Source organism: Oryza glaberrima, chromosome 11 (assembly GCF_000147395.1).
Source record: "Oryza glaberrima chromosome 11, OglaRS2, whole genome shotgun sequence".
Taxonomy (NCBI): Eukaryota; Viridiplantae; Streptophyta; class Magnoliopsida; order Poales; family Poaceae; genus Oryza; species Oryza glaberrima.
In genome coordinates, this window is record NC_068336.1 from 11,635,916 (window position 1) to 11,657,096 (window position 21,181).

Here is a 21,181-nt window from a genome sequence, read left to right on the forward strand (position 1 = left end):
AAAGTTTGCCAAAAGAACAATACACTCCAATATGTCCAAAAATCATGCTGAGGTGCTTTTTGAACTTTTTCATTCCGGTCAAAAACATCGCACCCGTGTGGGCCAATACATGCCAATATTGGCATTAATTGACAAAAGTACGCCGCGCCAATCACGAAGTGAGTTTTCGCCACGAACGCACCCAATACACTCCAATATGTCCAAAAATCATGTTTTGGTGCTTTTTGAACTTTTTCATTTCGGTCAAAACATCGCACCCGTCTGGGCCAATATTCGCATTAATCGGCAAAAGTTCGCCGCGCGAATCACGAGGTGAGTTTTTGCTAGGAACGCTCCCAATGGACTCCAATATGTCCAAAAATCATGTTTTGGCGTTTTTTTGAACTTTTTGATTCCGGTCAAAAACATCGCACCCGTGTGAGCCAATATATGCCAATATTGGCACTAATAGACAAAAGTTCGCTGCGTGAATCAAGAAGTAAGTATTTGCCAGGAACGCACCCAATACACTCCAATATGTCCAAAAATCATGTTTTGGCGTTTTTTGAACTTTTTGATTCTGGTCATAACATCACACCCTCGTGTTCCAATATTGGCACTAATTGACAAAAGTTCGCCGCGCGAAACAAGAAGTGAGTTTTTGCCACGAACGCAGCCAGTACAGTCCAACATGTCCAAAAATCATGTTTTGGTGCTTTTTGAACTTTTTCATTCCGGTCAAAAACTTCGCACCCGTGTGGGCCAATACATGCCAATATTGGCAATAATTGACAAAAGTACGCCGCGCGAATCACGAAGTGAGTTTTTGCCACGAACGCACCCAATACACTCCAATATGTCCAAAAATCATGTTTTGGTGGTTTTTGAACTTTTTCATTCCGGTCATAAACATCGCACACGTGTGGGCCAATATATGCCAATACTGGCATTAATTGACAAAAGTACGCCGCGCGAATCACGAAGTGAGTTTTTGACACGAACGTACCCAATACACTCCAATATGTCCAAAAATCATGTTTTGGTGCTTTTTGAACTTTTTCATTCCGGTCAAAAACATTGCTCCCGTTGTGAGCAAATATATGCCAATATTGGCATTAATTGACAAAAGTTCGCCGCGCGAATCACGAAGTGAGTTTTTGCCACGAACGCACCCAATACACTCCAATATGTCCAAAAATCATGTTTTGGTGCTTTTTTGAAATTTTTCATTCCGGTCAAAAACATCGCAACCGTCTGGGCCAATATTGGCATTAATGGACAAAAGTTCGCCGCGCGAATCACGAAGTGAGTTTTTGCCACGAACGCACACAGTACACTCCAATATGTCCAAAATTCTTGTTTTGGTGCTATTCGAACATTTTCATTCCGGTAAAAATCATCCCACCCGTGTGGGACAATATATGCCAATATTGGCATTAATTGACAAAAGTTCGCCGCGCGAATCCAGAAGTGTGTTTTTGCTACGAACGCACCCAATACACTCGAATATGTCCAAAAATAATGTTTTGGTGCTTTTTGAACTTTTTCATTCCGGTCATAAACATCACACCCTCGAGTTCCATATTGCCACTAATTGACAAAAGTTCGCCGCGCGAATCTAGAAGTGTGTTTTTGCCACGAACGCACCCAATGCACTCCAGTATGTCCAAAAATCATGTTTTGGTGCTTTTTGAAATTTTTCATTCCGGTCAAAAACATCCCACCCGTGTGGGACAATATATGCCAATATTGGCATTAATTTACAAATGTTCGCCGCGCTTATCACAAAGTGAGTTTTTGCCAAAAAGAACACAATACACTCCAATATGTCCAAAAATCATGCTGAGGTGCTTTTTGAACTTTTTCATTCCGGTCAAAAACATCGCACCCGTGTGGGCCAATACATGCCAATATTGGCATTAATTGACAAAAGTACGCCGCGCCAATCACGAAGTGAGTTTTCGCCACGAACGCACCCAATACACTCCAATATGTCCAAAAATCATGTTTTGGTGCTTTTTGAACTTTTTCATTTCGGTCAAAAACATCGCACCCGTCTGGGCCAATATTCGCATTAATCGGCAAAAGTTCGCCGCGCGAATCACGAGGTGAGTTTTTGCTAGGAACGCTCCCAATGGACTCCAATATGTCCAAAAATCATGTTTTGGCGTTTTTTTGAACTTTTGATTCCGGTCAAAAACATCGCACCCGTGTGAGCCAATATATGCCAATATTGGCACTAATAGACAAAAGTTCGCTGCGTGAATCAAGAAGTAAGTATTTGCCAGGAACGCACCCAATACACTCCAATATGTCCAAAAATCATGTTTTGGCGTTTTTTGAACTTTTTGATTCTGGTCATAAACATCACACCCTCGTGTTCCAATATTGGCACTAATTGACAAAAGTTCGCCGCGCGAAACAAGAAGTGAGTTTTTGCCACGAACGCAGCCAGTACAGTCCAACATGTCCAAAAATCATGTTTTGGTGCTTTTTGAACTTTTTCATTCCGGTCAAAAACTTCGCACCCGTGTGGGCCAATACATGCCAATATTGGCAATAATTGACAAAAGTACGCCGCGCGAATCACGAAGTGAGTTTTTGCCACGAACGCACCCAATACACTCCAATATGTCCAAAAATCATGTTTTGGTGGTTTTTGAACTTTTTCATTCCGGTCATAAACATCGCACACGTGTGGGCCAATATATGCCAATACTGGCATTAATTGACAAAAGTACGCCGCGCGAATCACGAAGTGAGTTTTTGACACGAACGTACCCAATACACTCCAATATGTCCAAAAATCATGTTTTGGTGCTTTTTGAACTTTTTCATTCCGGTCAAAAACATTGCTCCCGTGTGAGCAAATATATGCCAATATTGGCATTAATTGACAAAAGTTCGCCGCGCGAATCACGAAGTGAGTTTTTGCCACGAACGCACCCAATACACTCCAATATGTCCAAAAATCATGTTTTGGTGCTTTTTGAAATTTTTCATTCCGGTCAAAAACATCGCACCCGTCTGGGCCAATATTGGCATTAATGGACAAAAGTTCGCCGCGCGAATCACGAAGTGAGTTTTTGCCACGAACGCACACAGTACACTCCAATATGTCCAAAATTCTTGTTTTGGTGCTATTCGAACATTTTCATTCCGGTAAAAATCATCCCACCCGTGTGGGACAATATATGCCAATATTGGCATTAATTGACAAAAGTTCGCCGCGCGAATCCAGAAGTGTGTTTTTGCTACGAACGCACCCAATACACTCGAATATGTCCAAAATAATGTTTTGGTGCTTTTTGAACTTTTTCATTCCGGTCATAAACATCACACCCTCGAGTTCCAATATTGCCACTAATTGACAAAAGTTCGCCGCGCGAATCTAGAAGTGTGTTTTTCCCACGAACGCACCCAATGCACTCCAGTATGTCCAAAAATCATGTTTTGGTGCTTTTTGAAATTTTTCATTCCGGTCAAAAACATCCCACCCGTGTGGGACAATATATGCCAATATTGGCATTAATTTACAAATGTTCGCCGCGCTTATCACAAAGTGAGTTTTTGCCAAAAAGAACACAATACACTCCAATATGTCCAAAAATCATGCTGAGGTGCTTTTCGAACTTTTTCATTCCGGTCAAAAACATCGCACCCGTGTGGGCCAATACATGCCAATATTGGCATTAATTGACAAAAGTACGCCGCGCCAATCACGAAGTGAGTTTTCGCCACGAACGCACCCAATACACTCCAATATGTCCAAAAATCATGTTTTGGTGCTTTTTGAACTTTTTCATTTCGGTCAAAAACATCGCACCCGTCTGGGCCAATATTCGCATTAATCGGCAAAAGTTCGCCGCGCGAATCACGAGGTGAGTTTTTGCTAGGAACGCTCCCAATGGACTCCAATATGTCCAAAAATCATGTTTTGGCGTTTTTTTGAACTTTTTGATTCCGGTCAAAAACATCGCACCCGTGTGAGCCAATATATGCCAATATTGGCACTAATAGACAAAAGTTCGCTGCGTGAATCAAGAAGTAAGTATTTGCCAGGAACGCACCCAATACACTCCAATATGTCCAAAAATCATGTTTTGGCGTTTTTTGAACTTTTTGATTCTGGTCATAAACATCACACCCTCGTGTTCCAATATTGGCACTAATTGACAAAAGTTCGCCGCGCGAAACAAGAAGTGAGTTTTTGCCACGAACGCAGCCAGTACAGTCCAACATGTCCAAAAATCATGTTTTGGTGCTTTTTGAACTTTTTCATTCCGGTCAAAAACTTCGCACCCGTGTGGGCCAATACATGCCAATATTGGCAATAATTGACAAAAGTACGCCGCGCGAATCACGAAGTGAGTTTTTGCCACGAACGCACCCAATACACTCCAATATGTCCAAAAATCATGTTTTGGTGGTTTTTGAACTTTTTCATTCCGGTCATAAACATCGCACACGTGTGGGCCAATATATGCCAATACTGGCATTAATTGACAAAAGTACGCCGCGCGAATCACGAAGTGAGTTTTTGACACGAACGTACCCAATACACTCCAATATGTCCAAAAATCATGTTTTGGTGCTTTTTGAACTTTTTCATTCCGGTCAAAAACATTGCTCCCGTGTGAGCAAATATATGCCAATATTGGCATTAATTGACAAAAGTTCGCCGCGCGAATCACGAAGTGAGTTTTTGCCACGAACGCACCCAATACACTCCAATATGTCCAAAAATCATGTTTTGGTGCTTTTTGAAATTTTTCATTCCGGTCAAAAACATCGCACCCGTCTGGGCCAATATTGGCATTAATGGACAAAAGTTCGCCGCGCGAATCACGAAGTGAGTTTTTGCCACGAACGCACACAGTACACTCCAATATGTCCAAAATTCTTGTTTTGGTGCTATTCGAACATTTTCATTCCGGTAAAAATCATCCCACCCGTGTGGGACAATATATGCCAATATTGGCATTAATTGACAAAAGTTCGCCGCGCGAATCCAGAAGTGTGTTTTTGCTACGAACGCACCCAATACACTCGAATATGTCCAAAAATAATGTTTTGGTGCTTTTTGAACTTTTTCATTCCGGTCATAAACATCACACCCTCGAGTTCCAATATTGCCACTAATTGACAAAAGTTCGCCGCGCGAATCTAGAAGTGTGTTTTTCCCACGAACGCACCCAATGCACTCCAGTATGTCCAAAAATCATGTTTTGGTGCTTTTTGAAATTTTTCATTCCGGTCAAAAACATCCCACCCGTGTGGGACAATATATGCCAATATTGGCATTAATTTACAAATGTTCGCCGCGCTTATCACAAAGTGAGTTTTTGCCAAAAAGAACACAATACACTCCAATATGTCCAAAAATCATGCTGAGGTGCTTTTTGAACTTTTTCATTCCGGTCAAAAACATCGCACCCGTGTGGGCCAATACATGCCAATATTGGCATTAATTGACAAAAGTACGCCGCGCCAATCACGAAGTGAGTTTTCGCCACGAACGCACCCAATACACTCCAATATGTCCAAAAATCATGTTTTGGTGCTTTTTGAACTTTTTCATTTCGGTCAAAAACATCGCACCCGTCTGGGCCAATATTCGCATTAATCGGCAAAAGTTCGCCGCGCGAATCACGAGGTGAGTTTTTGCTAGGAACGCTCCCAATGGACTCCAATATGTCCAAAAATCATGTTTTGGCGTTTTTTTGAACTTTTTGATTCCGGTCAAAAACATCGCACCCGTGTGAGCCAATATATGCCAATATTGGCACTAATAGACAAAAGTTCGCTGCGTGAATCAAGAAGTAAGTATTTGCCAGGAACGCACCCAATACACTCCAATATGTCCAAAAATCATGTTTTGGCGTTTTTTGAACTTTTTGATTCTGGTCATAAACATCACACCCTCGTGTTCCAATATTGGCACTAATTGACAAAAGTTCGCCGCGCGAAACAAGAAGTGAGTTTTTGCCACGAACGCAGCCAGTACAGTCCAACATGTCCAAAAATCATGTTTTGGTGCTTTTTGAACTTTTTCATTCCGGTCAAAAACTTCGCACCCGTGTGGGCCAATACATGCCAATATTGGCAATAATTGACAAAAGTACGCCGCGCGAATCACGAAGTGAGTTTTTGCCACGAACGCACCCAATACACTCCAATATGTCCAAAAATCATGTTTTGGTGGTTTTTGAACTTTTTCATTCCGGTCAAAAACATCGCACACGTGTGGGCCAATATATGCCAATACTGGCATTAATTGACAAAAGTACGCCGCGCGAATCACGAAGTGAGTTTTTGACACGAACGTACCCAATACACTCCAATATGTCCAAAAATCATGTTTTGGTGCTTTTTGAACTTTTTCATTCCGGTCAAAAACATTGCTCCCGTGTGAGCAAATATATGCCAATATTGGCATTAATTGACAAAAGTTCGCCGCGCGAATCACGAAGTGAGTTTTTGCCACGAACGCACCCAATACACTCCAATATGTCCAAAAATCATGTTTTGGTGCTTTTTGAACTTTTTCATTCCGGTCAAAAACATTGCTCCCGTGTGAGCAAATATATGCCAATATTGGCATTAATTGACAAAAGTTCGCCGCGCGAATCACGAAGTGAGTTTTTGCCACGAACGCACCCAATACACTCCAATATGTCCAAAAATCATGTTTTGGTGCTTTTTGAAATTTTTCATTCCGGTCAAAAACATCGCACCCGTCTGGGCCAATATTCGCATTAATGGACAAAAGTTCGCCGCGCGAATCACGAGGTGAGTTTTTGCTAGGAACGCACCCAATAGTCTCCAATATGTCCAAAAATCATGTTTTGGCGTTTTTTGAACTTTTTGATTCCGGTCATAAACATCACACCCTCGTGTTCCAATATTGCCAGTAATTGACAAAAGTTCGCCGCGCGAATCCAGAAGTGTGTTTTTGCCACAAACGCACCCAATACACTCCAATATGTCCAAAAATCATGTTTTGGTGCTTTTTGAACTTTTTCATTCCGGTCAAAAACATCGCACCCGTGTGAGCCAATATATGCCAATATTGGCATTAATGGACAAAAGTTCGCCGCGCGAATCACGAAGTGAGTTTTTGCCACGAACGCACACAGTACACTCCAATATGTCCAAAATTCTTGTTTTGGTGCTATTCGAACATTTTCATTCCGGTAAAAATCATCCCACCCGTGTGGGACAATATATGCCAATATTGGCATTAATTGACAAAAGTTCGCCGCGCGAATCCAGAAGTGTGTTTTTGCTACGAACGCACCCAATGCACTCCAATATGTCCAAAAATCATGTTTTGGTGCGTTTTGAACTTTTTCATTCCGGTCAAAAACATCGCAACCGTGTGAGCCAATATACGCCAATATTGGCATTATTAGACAAAAGTACGCCGCGCGAATCAAGAAGTAAGTTTTTGCCACGAAAGCACACAATACACTCCGATATGTCCAAAAATCATGTTTTGGTGGTTTTTGAACTTTTTTATTCCGGTCAAAAACATCGCACCCGTGTGAGCCAATATATCCCAATATTGGCATTAATAGACAAAAGTTCGCCGCGCGAATCACGAAGTAAGTTTTTGCCAGGAACGCACCCAATAGACTCCAATATGTCCAAAAATCATGTTTTGGCGTTTTTTGAACTTTTTGATTCCGGTCATAAACATCACACCCTCGTGTTCCAATATTGGCAGTAATTGACAAAAGTTCGACGCGCGAATCCAGAAGTGTGTTTTTGCCATGAACGCAACCAATACACTCCAATATGTCCAAAATTCAAGTTTTGGTGCTTTTTGAACATTTTCATTCTGATCAAAAACATCGCACCCGTGTGAGCCAATATATGCCAATATTGGCATTAATAGACAAAAATTTGCCGAGCGAATCAAGAAGTGCGTTTTTGCCACGAAAAAACATTGGTATTAATTGGTATTCCGGAATGAAAAATCATGTTTTGGTGCTTTTTGAACGTTTTCATTCCGGTCAAAAACATCGCACCCGTGTGGGACAATATATGCCAATATTGGCATTAATTGATAAAAGTTCGCCGCGCGAATCACGAAGTGAGTTTTTGCCACGAATGCACCCAATACACTCCAATATGTCCAAAAGTCATGTTTTGGCGTTTTTTGAACTTTTTGATTTCATTCATAAACATCACACCCTCGTGTTCCAATATTGGCACTAATTGACAAAAGTTCGCCGCGCGAATCAAGAAGTGAGTTTTTGCCACGAAAAAACATTGGTATTAATTGGCATTCCGGAATTAAAAATCTTGTTTTGGTGCTTTTTGAACTTTTTAATTCCGGTCAAAAACATCACACCCGTGTGGGCCAATATATGCCAATATTGGCATTAATTGATAAAAGTTCGCCGTGCGAATCACGAAGTGAGTTTTTGCCACGAACGCACCCAATACACTCCAATATTTCCAAAAATCATGTTTCGATGCTTCCTGAACTTTTTCATTCCGGTCAAAAACATCGCACCCGTGTGGGCCAATATTGGCATTAATGGACAAATGTTCGCCTGGCGAATCACGAAGTGTGTTTTTGCCACAAACGCACCCAATACACTCCAATATGTCCAAAAATCATGTTTTGGCGTTTTTTGAACTTTTTGATTTCGTTCATAAACATCACACCCTCGTGTTCCAATATTGGCACTAATTGACAAAAGTTCGCCGCGCGAATCAAGAAGTGAGTTTTTGCCACGAAAAAACATTGGTATTAATTGGCATTCCGGAATGAAAAATCATGTTTTGGTGCTTTTCGAACTTTTTCATTCCGGTCAAAAACATCGCACCCGTGTGGGCCAATATATGCCAATATTGGCATTAATTGATAAAAGTTCACCGCGCGAATCACGAAGTGAGTTTTTGCCACGAACGCATCCAATACACTACAATGTTTCCAAAAATCATGTTTCGATGCTTCTTGAACTTTTTCATTCCGGTCAAAAACATCGCACCCGTGTGGGCCAATATTGGCATTAATGGACAAAAGTTCGCCGCGCGAATCACGAAGTGAGTTTTTGCCACGAACGCACACAGTACACTCCAATATGTCCAAAATTCTTGTTTTGGTGCTATTCGAACATTTTCATTCCGGTAAAAATCATCCCACCCGTGTGGGACAATATATGCCAATATTGGCATTAATTGACAAAAGTTCGCCGCGCGAATCCAGAAGTGTGTTTTTGCTACGAACGCACCCAATACACTCGAATATGTCCAAAAATAATGTTTTGGTGCTTTTTGAACTTTTTCATTCCGGTCATAAACATCACACCCTCGAGTTCCAATATTGCCACTAATTGACAAAAGTTCGCCGCGCGAATCTAGAAGTGTGTTTTTGCCACGAACGCACCCAATGCACTCCAGTATGTCCAAAAATCATGTTTTGGTGCTTTTTGAAATTTTTCATTCCGGTCAAAAACATCCCACCCGTGTGGGACAATATATGCCAATATTGGCATTAATTTACAAATGTTCGCCGCGCTTATCACAAAGTGAGTTTTTGCCAAAAAGAACACAATACACTCCAATATGTCCAAAAATCATGCTGAGGTGCTTTTTGAACTTTTTCATTCCGGTCAAAAACATCGCACCCGTGTGGGCCAATACATGCCAATATTGGCATTAATTGACAAAAGTACGCCGCGCCAATCACGAAGTGAGTTTTCGCCACGAACGCACCCAATACACTCCAATATGTCCAAAAATCATGTTTTGGTGCTTTTTGAACTTTTTCATTTCGGTCAAAAACATCGCACCCGTCTGGGCCAATATTCGCATTAATCGGCAAAAGTTCGCCGCGCGAATCACGAGGTGAGTTTTTGCTAGGAACGCTCCCAATGGACTCCAATATGTCCAAAAATCATGTTTTGGCGTTTTTTTGAACTTTTTGATTCCGGTCAAAAACATCGCACCCGTGTGAGCCAATATATGCCAATATTGGCACTAATAGACAAAAGTTCGCTGCGTGAATCAAGAAGTAAGTATTTGCCAGGAACGCACCCAATACACTCCAATATGTCCAAAAATCATGTTTTGGCATTTTTTGAACTTTTTGATTCTGGTCATAAACATCACACCCTCGTGTTCCAATATTGGCACTAATTTACAAAAGTTCGCCGCGCGAAACAAGAAGTGAGTTTTTGCCACGAACGCAGCCAGTACAGTCCAACATGTCCAAAAATCATGTTTTGGTACTTTTTGAACTTTTTCATTCCGGTCAAAAACTTCGCACCCGTGTGGGCCAATACATGCCAATATTGGCAATAATTGACAAAAGTACGCCGCGCGAATCACGAAGTGAGTTTTTGCCACGAACGCACCCAATACACTCCAATATGTCCAAAAATCATGTTTTGGTGGTTTTTGAACTTTTTCATTCCGGTCATAAACATCGCACACGTGTGGGCCAATATATGCCAATACTGGCATTAATTGACAAAAGTACGCCGCGCGAATCACGAAGTGAGTTTTTGACACGAACGTACCCAATACACTCCAATATGTCCAAAAATCATGTTTTGGTGCTTTTTGAACTTTTTCATTCCGGTCAAAAACATTGCTCCCGTGTGAGCAAATATATGCCAATATTGGCATTAATTGACAAAAGTTCGCCGCGCGAATCACGAAGTGAGTTTTTGCCACGAACGCACCCAATACACTCCAATATGTCCAAAAATCATGTTTTGGTGCTTTTTGAAATTTTTCATTCCGGTCAAAAACATCGCACCCGTCTGGGCCAATATTGGCATTAATGGACAAAAGTTCGCCGCGCGAATCACGAAGTGAGTTTTTGCCACGAACGCACACAGTACACTCCAATATGTCCAAAATTCTTGTTTTGGTGCTATTCGAACATTTTCATTCCGGTAAAAATCATCCCACCCGTGTGGGACAATATATGCCAATATTGGCATTAATTGACAAAAGTTCGCCGCGCGAATCACGAAGTGAGTTTTTACCACGAACGCACCCAATATACTCCAATATTTCTAAAAATCATGTTTCGGTTCTTCTTGAACTTTTTCATTCCGGTCAGAATCATCGAACCCGTGTGAGCCAATATATGCCAATATTGGCATTAATGGACAAAAGTTCGCCTCGCGAACCACGAAGTGAGTTTTTACCACGAACGCACCCAATACACTCCAATATGTCCAAAAATCATGTTTTGGTGCTTTCTGAACTTTTTCATTTCGATCAGAAACATCGCACCTGTGTGGGCCAATGTATGCCAATATTGGCATTAATTGACAAAAGTTCGCCGCGCGAATCACGAAGTGAGTTTTTGCCACGAACGCACCCAATATACTCCAATATTTCTAAAAATCATGTTTCGGTTCTTCTTGAACTTTTTCATTCCGGTCAGAATCATCGAACCCGTGTGAGCCAATATATGCCAATATTGGCATTAATGGACAAAAGTTCGCCGTGCGAATCACGAAGTGAGTGTTTGCCAGGAACGCAATACACTCCAAAATGTCCAAAAATCATGTTTTGGTGCTTTTTGAACTTTTTCATTCCGGTCAAAAACATCGCACCCGTGTAGGCCAATATATGCCGATATTGGCATTAATTGACAAAAGTTCGCCGCGTGAATCACAAAGTGAGTTTTCGCCACGAACGCACCCAATACACTCCAATATGTCCAAAAATCATGTTTTGGCGTTTTTTGAACTTTTTGATTTCGTTCGTAAACATCACACCTTCGTGTTCCAATATGGGCACTAATTGACAAAAGTTCGCCGCGCGAATCAAGAAGTGAGTTTTTGCCACGAAAAAACATTGGTATTAATTGGTATTCCGGAATGAAAAATCATGTTTTGGTGCTTTTTGAACTTTTTCATTCCGGTCAAAAACATCGCACCCGTGTGGGCCAATGTATGCCAATATTGGCATTAATTGACAAAAGTTCGCCGCGCGAATCACGAAGTGAGTTTTTGCCACGAACGCACCCAATACACTCCAATATTTCCAAAAGTCATGTTTTGGCGTTTTTTAAACTTTTTGATTTCGTTCATAAACATCACACCCTCGTGTTCCAATATTGGCACTAATTGACAAAAGTTCGCCGCGCGAATCAAGAAGTGAGTTTTTGCCACGAAAAAACATTGGTATTAATTGGCATTCCGGAATGAAAAATCATGTTTTGGTGCTTTTTGAACTTTTTCATTCCGGTCAAAAACATCGCACCCGTGTGGGCCAATGTATGCCAATATTGGCATTAATTGACAAAAGTTCGCCGCGCGAATCACGAAGTGAGTTTTTGCCACGAACGCACCCAATATACTCCAATATGTCCAAAAATCATGTTTTGGCGTTTTTTGAACTTTTTGATTCCGGTCATAAACATCACATCCTCGTTTTCCAATATTGGCACTAATTGACAAAAGTTCGCCGCGCGAATCAAGATGTGAGGTTTTGCCCCGAACGCACCCAATACACTCCAATATTTCCAGAAATGATGTTTTGGTGGTTTTTGAACATTTTCATTCCGGTCAAAAACATCGCACACGTGTGGGCCAATATATTCCAATATTGGCACTAGTTGACAAAAGTTCGCCGCGCGAATCACGAACTAAGTTTTTGCCACGAACGCACCCAATACACTACAAAATATCCAAAAATCATGTTTTGGTGCTTTTTGATCTTTTTAATTCCGGTCAAAAACATCACACCTACGTGGGCCAGTATATGCCAATATTGGCATTAATGGACAAAAGTTCGCCGTGCGAATCACGAAGTGAGTGTTTGCCAGCAACGCAATACACTCCAAAATGTCTAAAAATCATGTTTTGGTGCTTTTTGGACTTTTTCATTCCGGTCAAAAACATCGCACCCGTGTAGGCCAATATATGCCAATATTGGCATTAATTGACAAAAGTTCGCCGCGCGAATCAAGATGTGAGGTTTTGCCACGAACGCACCCAATACACTACAATATGTCCAAAAATCATGTTTTGGTGCTTTCTGAACTTTTTCATTCCGGTCAAAACCATCGCACCCGTGTGGGCCATTATTGGCATTAATGGACAAAAGTTCGCCTCGCGAATCACGAAGTGAGTTTTTGCCACGAACGCACCCAATACACTCCAATATGTCCAAAAATCATGTTTTGGCGTTTTTTGAACTTTTTAATTTCCGGTCATAAACAACACACCCCCGTGTTCCAATATTGGCACTAATTGACAAAAGTTCGACGCGCGAATCAAGAAGTGAGTTTTTGCCACGAAAAAACATTGGTATTAATTGGCATTCCGGAATGAAAAATCATGTTTTGGTGCTTTTTGAACTTTTTCATTCCGGTCAAAAACATCGCACCCGTGTGGGCCAATATATGCCAATATTGGCACTAACTGACAAAAGTTCGCCGCGCGAATCACGAAGTGAGTTTTTGCCACGAACGCACCCAATATACTCCAATAAGTCCAAAAATCATGTTTTGGTGCTTTCTGAACTTTTTCATTCCGGTCAAAAACATCGCACCCGTGTGGGCCAATATATGCAAATATTTGCATTAATGGACAAAAGTTCGCCTCGCGAATCACGAAGTGAGTTTTTGCCACGAACGCACCCAATACACTCCAGTATGTCCAAAAATCATGTTTTGGCGTTTTTTGAACGTTTTGATTTCCGGTCATAAACAACATACCCTCGTGTTCCAATATTGGCACTAATTGACAAAAGATCGCCGCGCGAATCAAGAAGTGAGTTTTTGCCACGAAAAAACATTGGTATTAATTGGCATTCCGGAATGAAAAATCATGTTTTGGTGCTTTTTGAACTTTTTCATTCCGGTCAAAAACATCGCACCCGTGTGGGCCAATATATGCCAATATTGGCATTAATTGGTAAAAGTTCGCCGCGCGATTCACGAAGTGAGTTTTTGCCACGAACGCACCCAATACACTCCAATATTTCCAAAAATCATGTTTCGATGTATCTTGAACTTTTTCATTCCGGTCAAAAACATCGCACCCGTGTGGGCCAATATTGGCATTAATGGACAAAAGCTCGCCTCGCGAATCACGAAGTGAGTTTTTGCCACAAACACACCCAATACACTCCAATATGTCCAAAAATCATGTTTTGGTGCTTTGTGAACTTTTTCATTCCGGTCAAAAACATCGCACCCGTGTGGGCCAATATATGCTAATATTGGCGTTAATTGATAAAAGTTCGCCGCGCGAATCACGAAGTGAGTTTTTGCCACGAATGCACCCAATACACTCCAATATGTCCAAAAATCATGTTTTGGTGCTTTCTGAACTTTTTCATTCCGGTCAAAAACATCGCACCCGTGTGGGCCAATATTGGCATTAATGGAGAAAAGTTCGCCGCGCGAATCACGAAGTGAGTTTTTGCCACGAACGCACCCAATACACTCCAATATGTCCAAAAATCATGCTTTGGCGTTTTTTGAACTTTTTGATTTCGTTCATAAACATCACACCCTCGTGTTCCAATATTGGCACTAATTGACAAAAGTTCGCCGCGCGAATCAAGAAGTGAGTTTTTGCCACGAAAAAACATTGGTATTAATTGGCATTCCGGAATGAAAAATCATGTTTTGGTGCTTTTTGAACTTTTTCATTCCGGTCAAAAACATCGCACCCGTGTGGGCCAATATTGGCATTAGTGGACAAAAGTTCGCCTCGCGAATCACGAAGTGAGATTTTGCCACGAACGCACCCAATACACTCCAATATTTCCAAAAATCATGTTTCGATGCTTCTTGAACTTTGTCATTCCGGTCAAAAACATCGCACCCGTGTGGGCCAATATTGGCATTAATGGACAAAAGTTCGCCTGGCGAATCACGAAGTGTGTTTTTGCCACAAACGCACCCAATACACTCCAATATGTCCGAAAATCATGTTTTGGCGTTTTTTGAACTTTTTGATTTCCGGTCATAAACAACACACCCTCGTGTTCCAATATTGGCACTAATTGACAAAAGTTCGCCGCGCGAATCAAGAAGTGAGTTTTTGCCACGAAAAAACATTGGTATTAATTGGCATTCCGGAATGAAAAATCATGTTTTGGTGCTTTTTGAACTTTTTCATTCTGGTCAAAAACATCGCACCCGTGTGGGCCAATATATGCCAATATTGGCATTAATTGATAAAAGTTCGCCGCGCGAATCACGAAGTGTGTTTTTGCCACGAACGCACCCAATACACTCCAATATTTCCAAAAATCATGTTTCGATGCTTCTTGAACTTTGTCATACCGGTCAAAAACATCGCACCCGTGTGGGCCAATATTGGCATTAATGGACAAAAGTTCGCCTGGCGAATCACGAAGTATGTTTTTGCCACAAACGCACCCAATACACTCCAATATGTCCAAAAATCATGTTTTGGCGTTTTTTGAACTGTTTGATTTCCGGTCATAAACAACACACCCTCGTGTTCCAATATTGGCACTAATTGACAAAAGTTCGCCGCGCGAATCAAGAAGTGAGTTTTTGCCACGAAAAAACATTGGTATTAATTGGCATTCCGGAATGAAAAATCATGTTTTGGTGCTTTTTGAACTTTTTCATTCCGGTCAAAAACATCGCACCCGTGTGGGCCAATATATGCCAATATTGGCATTAATTGATAAAAGTTCGCCGCGCGATTCACGAAGTGAATTTTTGCCACGAACGCACCCAATACACTCCAATATTTCCAAAAATCATGTTTCGATGTATCTTGAACTTTTTGATTTCGTTCATAAACATCACACCCTCGTGTTCCAATATTGGCACTAATTGACAAAAGTTCGCCGCGCGAATCAAGAAGTGAGTTTTTGCCACGAAAAAACATTGGTATTAATTGGCATTCCGGAATGAAAAATCATGTTTTGGTGCTTTTTGAACTTTTTCATTCCGGTCAAAAACATCGCACCCGTGTGGGCCAATATATGCCAATATTGGCATTAATTGATAAAAGTTCGCCGCGCGAATCACGAAGTGAGTTTTTGCCACGAACGCACCCAATACACTCCAATATGTCCGAAAATCATGTTTTGGCGTTTTTTGAACTGTTTGATTTCCGGTCATAAACAACACACCCTCGTGTTCCAATATTGGCACTAATTGACAAAAGTTCGCCGCGCGAATCAAGAAGTGAGTTTTTGCCACGAAAAAACATTGGTATTAATTGGCATTCCGGAATGAAAAATCATGTTTTGGTGCTTTTTGAACTTTTACATTCCGGTCAAAAACATCGCACCCGTGTGGGCCAATATATGCCAATATTGGCATTAATTGATAAAAGTTCGCCGCGCGAATCACGAAGTGAGTTTTTGCCACGAACGCACCCAATACACTCCAATATGTCCGAAAATCATGTTTTGGCGTTTTTTGAACTTTTTGATTTCCGGTCATAAACAACACACCCTCGTGTTCCAATATTGGCACTAATTGACAAAAGTTCGCCGCGCGAATCAAGAAGTGAGTTTTTGCCACGAAAAAACATTGGTATTAATTGGCATTCCGGAATGAAAAATCATGTTTTGGTGCTTTTTGAACTTTTTCATTCCGGTCAAAAACATCGCACCCGTGTGGGCCAATATATGCCAATATTGGCATTAATTGATAAAAGTTCGCCGCGTGAATCACGAAGTGAGTTTTTGCCACGAACGCACCCAATACACTCCAATATGTCCGAAAATCATGTTTTGGCGTTTTTTGAACTTTTTGATTTCCGGTCATAAACAACACACCCTCGTGTTCCAATATTGGCACTAATTGACAAAAGTTCGCCGCGCGAATCAAGAAGTGAGTTTTTGCCACGAAAAAACATTGGTATTAATTGGCATTCCGGAATGAAAAATCATGTTTTGGTGCTTTTTGAACTTTTTCATTCTGGTCAAAAACATCGCACCCGTGTGGGCCAATATATGCCAATATTGGCATTAATTGATAAAAGTTCGCCGCGCGAATCACGAAGTGAGTTTTTGCCACGAACGCACCCAATACACTCCAATATTTCCAAAAATCATGTTTCGATGCTTCTTGAACTTTGTCATTCCGGTCAAAAACATCGCACCCGTGTGGGCCAATATTGGTATTAATGGACAAAAGTTCGCCTGGCGAATCACGAAGTGAGTTTTTGCCACGAAAAAACATTGGTATTAATTGGCATTCCGGAATGAAAAATCATGTTTTGGTGCTTTTTGAACTTTTTCATTCTGGTCAAAAACATCGCACCCGTGTGGGCCAATATATGCCAATATTGGCATTAATTGATAAAAGTTCGCCGCGCGAATCACGAAGTGAGTTTTTGCCACGAACGCACCCAATACACTCCAATATGTCTGAAAATCATGTTTTGGCGTTTTTTGAACTTTTCGATTTCCGGTCATAAACAACACACCCTCGTGTTCCAATATTGGCACTAATTGACAAAAGTTCGCCGCGCGAATCAAGAAGTGAGTTTTTGCCACGAAAAAACATTGGTATTAATTGGCATTCCGGAATGAAAAATCATGTTCTGGTGCTTTTTAAACTTTTTCAGTCCGGTCAAAAACATCGCACCCGTGTGGGCCAATATATGCCAATATTGGCATTAATTGATAAAAGTTCGCCGCGCGAATCACGAAGTGAGTTTTTGCCACGAACGCACCCAATACACTCCAATATTTCCAAAAATCATGTTTCGATGCTTCTTGAACTTTGTCATTCCGGTCAAAAACATCGCACCCGTGTGGGCCAATATTGGTATTAATGGACAAAAGTTCGCCTGGCGAATCACGAAGTGTGTTTTTGCCACAAACGCACCCAATACACTCCAATATGTCCAAAAATCATGTTTTGGCGTTTTTTGAACTGTTTGATTTCTGGTCATAAACAACACACCCTCGTGTTCCAATATTGGCACTAATTGACAAAAGTTCGCCGCGCGAATCAAGAAGTGAGTTTTTGCCACGAAAAAACATTGGTATTAATTGGCATTCCGGAATGAAAAATCATGTTTTGGTGCTTTTTGAACTTTTACATTCCGGTCAAAAACATCGCACCCGTGTGGGCCAATATATGCCAATATTGGCATTAATTGATAAAAGTTCGCCGCGCGAATCACGAAGTGAGTTTTTGCCACGAACGCACCCAATACACTCCAATATGTCCGAAAATCATGTTTTGGCGTTTTTTGAACTTTTCGATTTCCGGTCATAAACAACACACCCTCGTGTTCCAATATTGGCACTAATTGACAAAAGTTCGCCGCGCGAATCAAGAAGTGAGTTTTTGCCACGAAAAAACATTGGTATTAATTGGCATTCCGGAATGAAAAATCATGTTTTGGTGCTGTTTGAACTTTTTCATTCCGGTCAAAAACATCGCACCCGTGTGGGCCAATATATGCCAATATTGGCATTAATTGATAAAAGTTCGCCGCGCGATTCACGAAGTGAGTTTTTGCCACGAACGCACCCAATACACTCCAATATTTCCAAAAATCATGTTTCGATGTATCTTGAACTTTTTCATTCCGGTCAAAAACATCGCACCCGTTTGGGCCAATATATGCCAATATTGGCATTAATTGATAAAAGTTCGCCGCGCGAATCACGAAGTGAGTTTTTGCCACGAACGCACCCAATACACTCCAATATTTCCAAAAAATCATGTTTCGATGTATCTTGAACTTTTTGATTTCGTTCATAAACATCACACCCTCGTGTTCCAATATTGGCACTAATTGACAAAAGTTCGCCGCGCGAATCAAGAAGTGAGTTTTTGCCACGAAAAAACATTGGTATTAATTGGCATTCCGGAATGAAAAATCATGTTTTGGTGCTTTTTGAACTTTTTCATTCCGGTCAAAAACATCGCACCCGTGTGGGCCAATATATGCCAATATTGGCATTAATTGATAAAAGTTCGCCGCGCGAATCACGAAGTGAGTTTTTGCCACGAACGCACCCAATACACTCCAATATTTCCAAAAATCATGTTTCGATGTATCTTGAACTTCTTCATTCCAGTCAAAAACATCGCACCCGTGTGGGCCAATATTGGCGTTAATGGACAAAAGTTCGCCTCGCGAATCACGAAGTGAGTTTTTGCCACGAACGCACCCAATACACTCCAATATGTCCAAAAATAATGTTTTGGCGTTTTTTGAACTTTTGGATTTCGTTCATAAACATCACACCCTCGTGTTCCAATATTGGCACTAATTGACAAAAGTTCGCCGCGCGAATCAAGAAGTGAGTTTTTGCCACGAAAAAACATTGGTATTAATTGGCATTCCGGAATGAAAAATTATGTTTTGATGCTTTTTGAACCTTTTCATTCCGGTCAAAAACATCGCACCCGTGTGGGCCAGTATATGCCAATATTGGCATTAATTGATAAAAGTTCGCCGCGCGAATCACGAAGTGAGTTTTTGCCACGAACGCACCCAATACACTCCAATATGTCCAAAAATCATGTTTGCGTGTTTTTTGAACTTTTTGATTTCGTTCATAAACATCACACCCTCGTGTTCCAATATTGGCACTAATTGACAAAAGTTCGCCGCACGAATCAAGAAGTGAGTTTTTGCCACGAAAAAACATTGGTATTAATTGGCATTCCGGAATGAAAAATCATGTTTTGGTGCTTTTTGAACTTTTTCATTCCGGTCAAAAACATCGCACCCGTGTGGGCCAATATATGCCAATATTGGCATTAATTGATAAAAGTTCGCCGCGCGAATCACGAAGTGAGTTTTTGCCACGAACGCACCCAATACACTCCAATATTTCCAAAAATCATGTTTCGATGTATCTTGAACTTCTTCATTCCAGTCAAAAACATCGCACCCGTGTGGGCCAATATTGGCATTAATGGACAAAAGTTCGCCTCGCGAATCACGAAGTGAGTTTTTGCCACGAACGCACCCAATACACTCCAATATGTCCAAAAATAATGTTTTGGGTGTTTTTTGAACTTTTGGATTTCGTTCATAAACATCACACCCTCGTGTTCCAATATTGGCACTAATTGACAAAAGTTCGCCGCGCGAATCAAGAAGTGAGTTTTTGCCACGAAAAAACATTGGTATTAATTGGCATTCCGGAATGAAAAATCATGTTTTGGTGCTTTTTGAACTTTTTCATTCCGGTCAAAAATATCGCACCCGTGTGGGCCAATATATGCCAATATTGGCATTAATTGACAAAAGTTCGCCGCGTGAATCACGAAGTGAGTTTTCGCCACGAACGCACCCAATACACAACAATATGTCCAAAAATCATGTTTTGGCGTTTTTTGAACTTTTTGATTTCGTTCATAAACATCGCACCCTCGTGTTCCAATATTGGCACTAATTGACAAAAGTTCGCCGCGCGAATCAAGAAGTGAGTTTTTGCCACGAAAAAACATTGGTATTAATTGGCATTCCGGAATGAAAAATCATGTTTTGGTGCTTTTTGAACTTTTTCATTCCGGTCAAAAACAACGCACCCGTGTGGGCCAATATATGCCAATATTGGCATTAATTGATAAAAGTTCGCCGCGCGAATCACGAAGTGAGTTTTTGCCACGAACGCACCCAATACACTCCAATATTTCCAAAAATCATGTTTCGATGTATCTTGAACTTCTTCATTCCAGTCAAAAACATCGCACCCGTGTGGGCCAATATTGGCATTAATGGACAAAAGTTCGCCTCGCGAATCACGAAGTGAGTTTTTGCCACGAACGCACCCAATACACTCCAATATGTCCAAAAATAATGTTTTGGCGTTTTTTGAACTTTTGGATTTCGTTCATAAACATCACACCCTCGTGTTCCAATATTGGCACTAATTGACAAAAGTTCGCCGCGCGAATCAAGAAGTGAGTTTTTGCCACGAAAAAACATTGGTATTAATTGGCATTCCGGAATGAAAAATTATGTTTTGATGCTTTTTGAACCTTTTCATTCCGGTCAAAAACATCGCACCCGTGTGGGCCAGTATATGCCAATATTGGCATTAATTGATAAAAGTTCGCTGCGCGAATCACGAAGTGAGTTTTTGCCACGAACGCACCCAATACACTCCAATATGTCCAAAAATCATGTTTGCGTGTTTTTTGAACTTTTTGATTTCGTTCATAAACATCACACCCTCGTGTTCCAATATTGGCACTAATTGACAAAAGTTCGCCGCACGAATCAAGAAGTGAGTT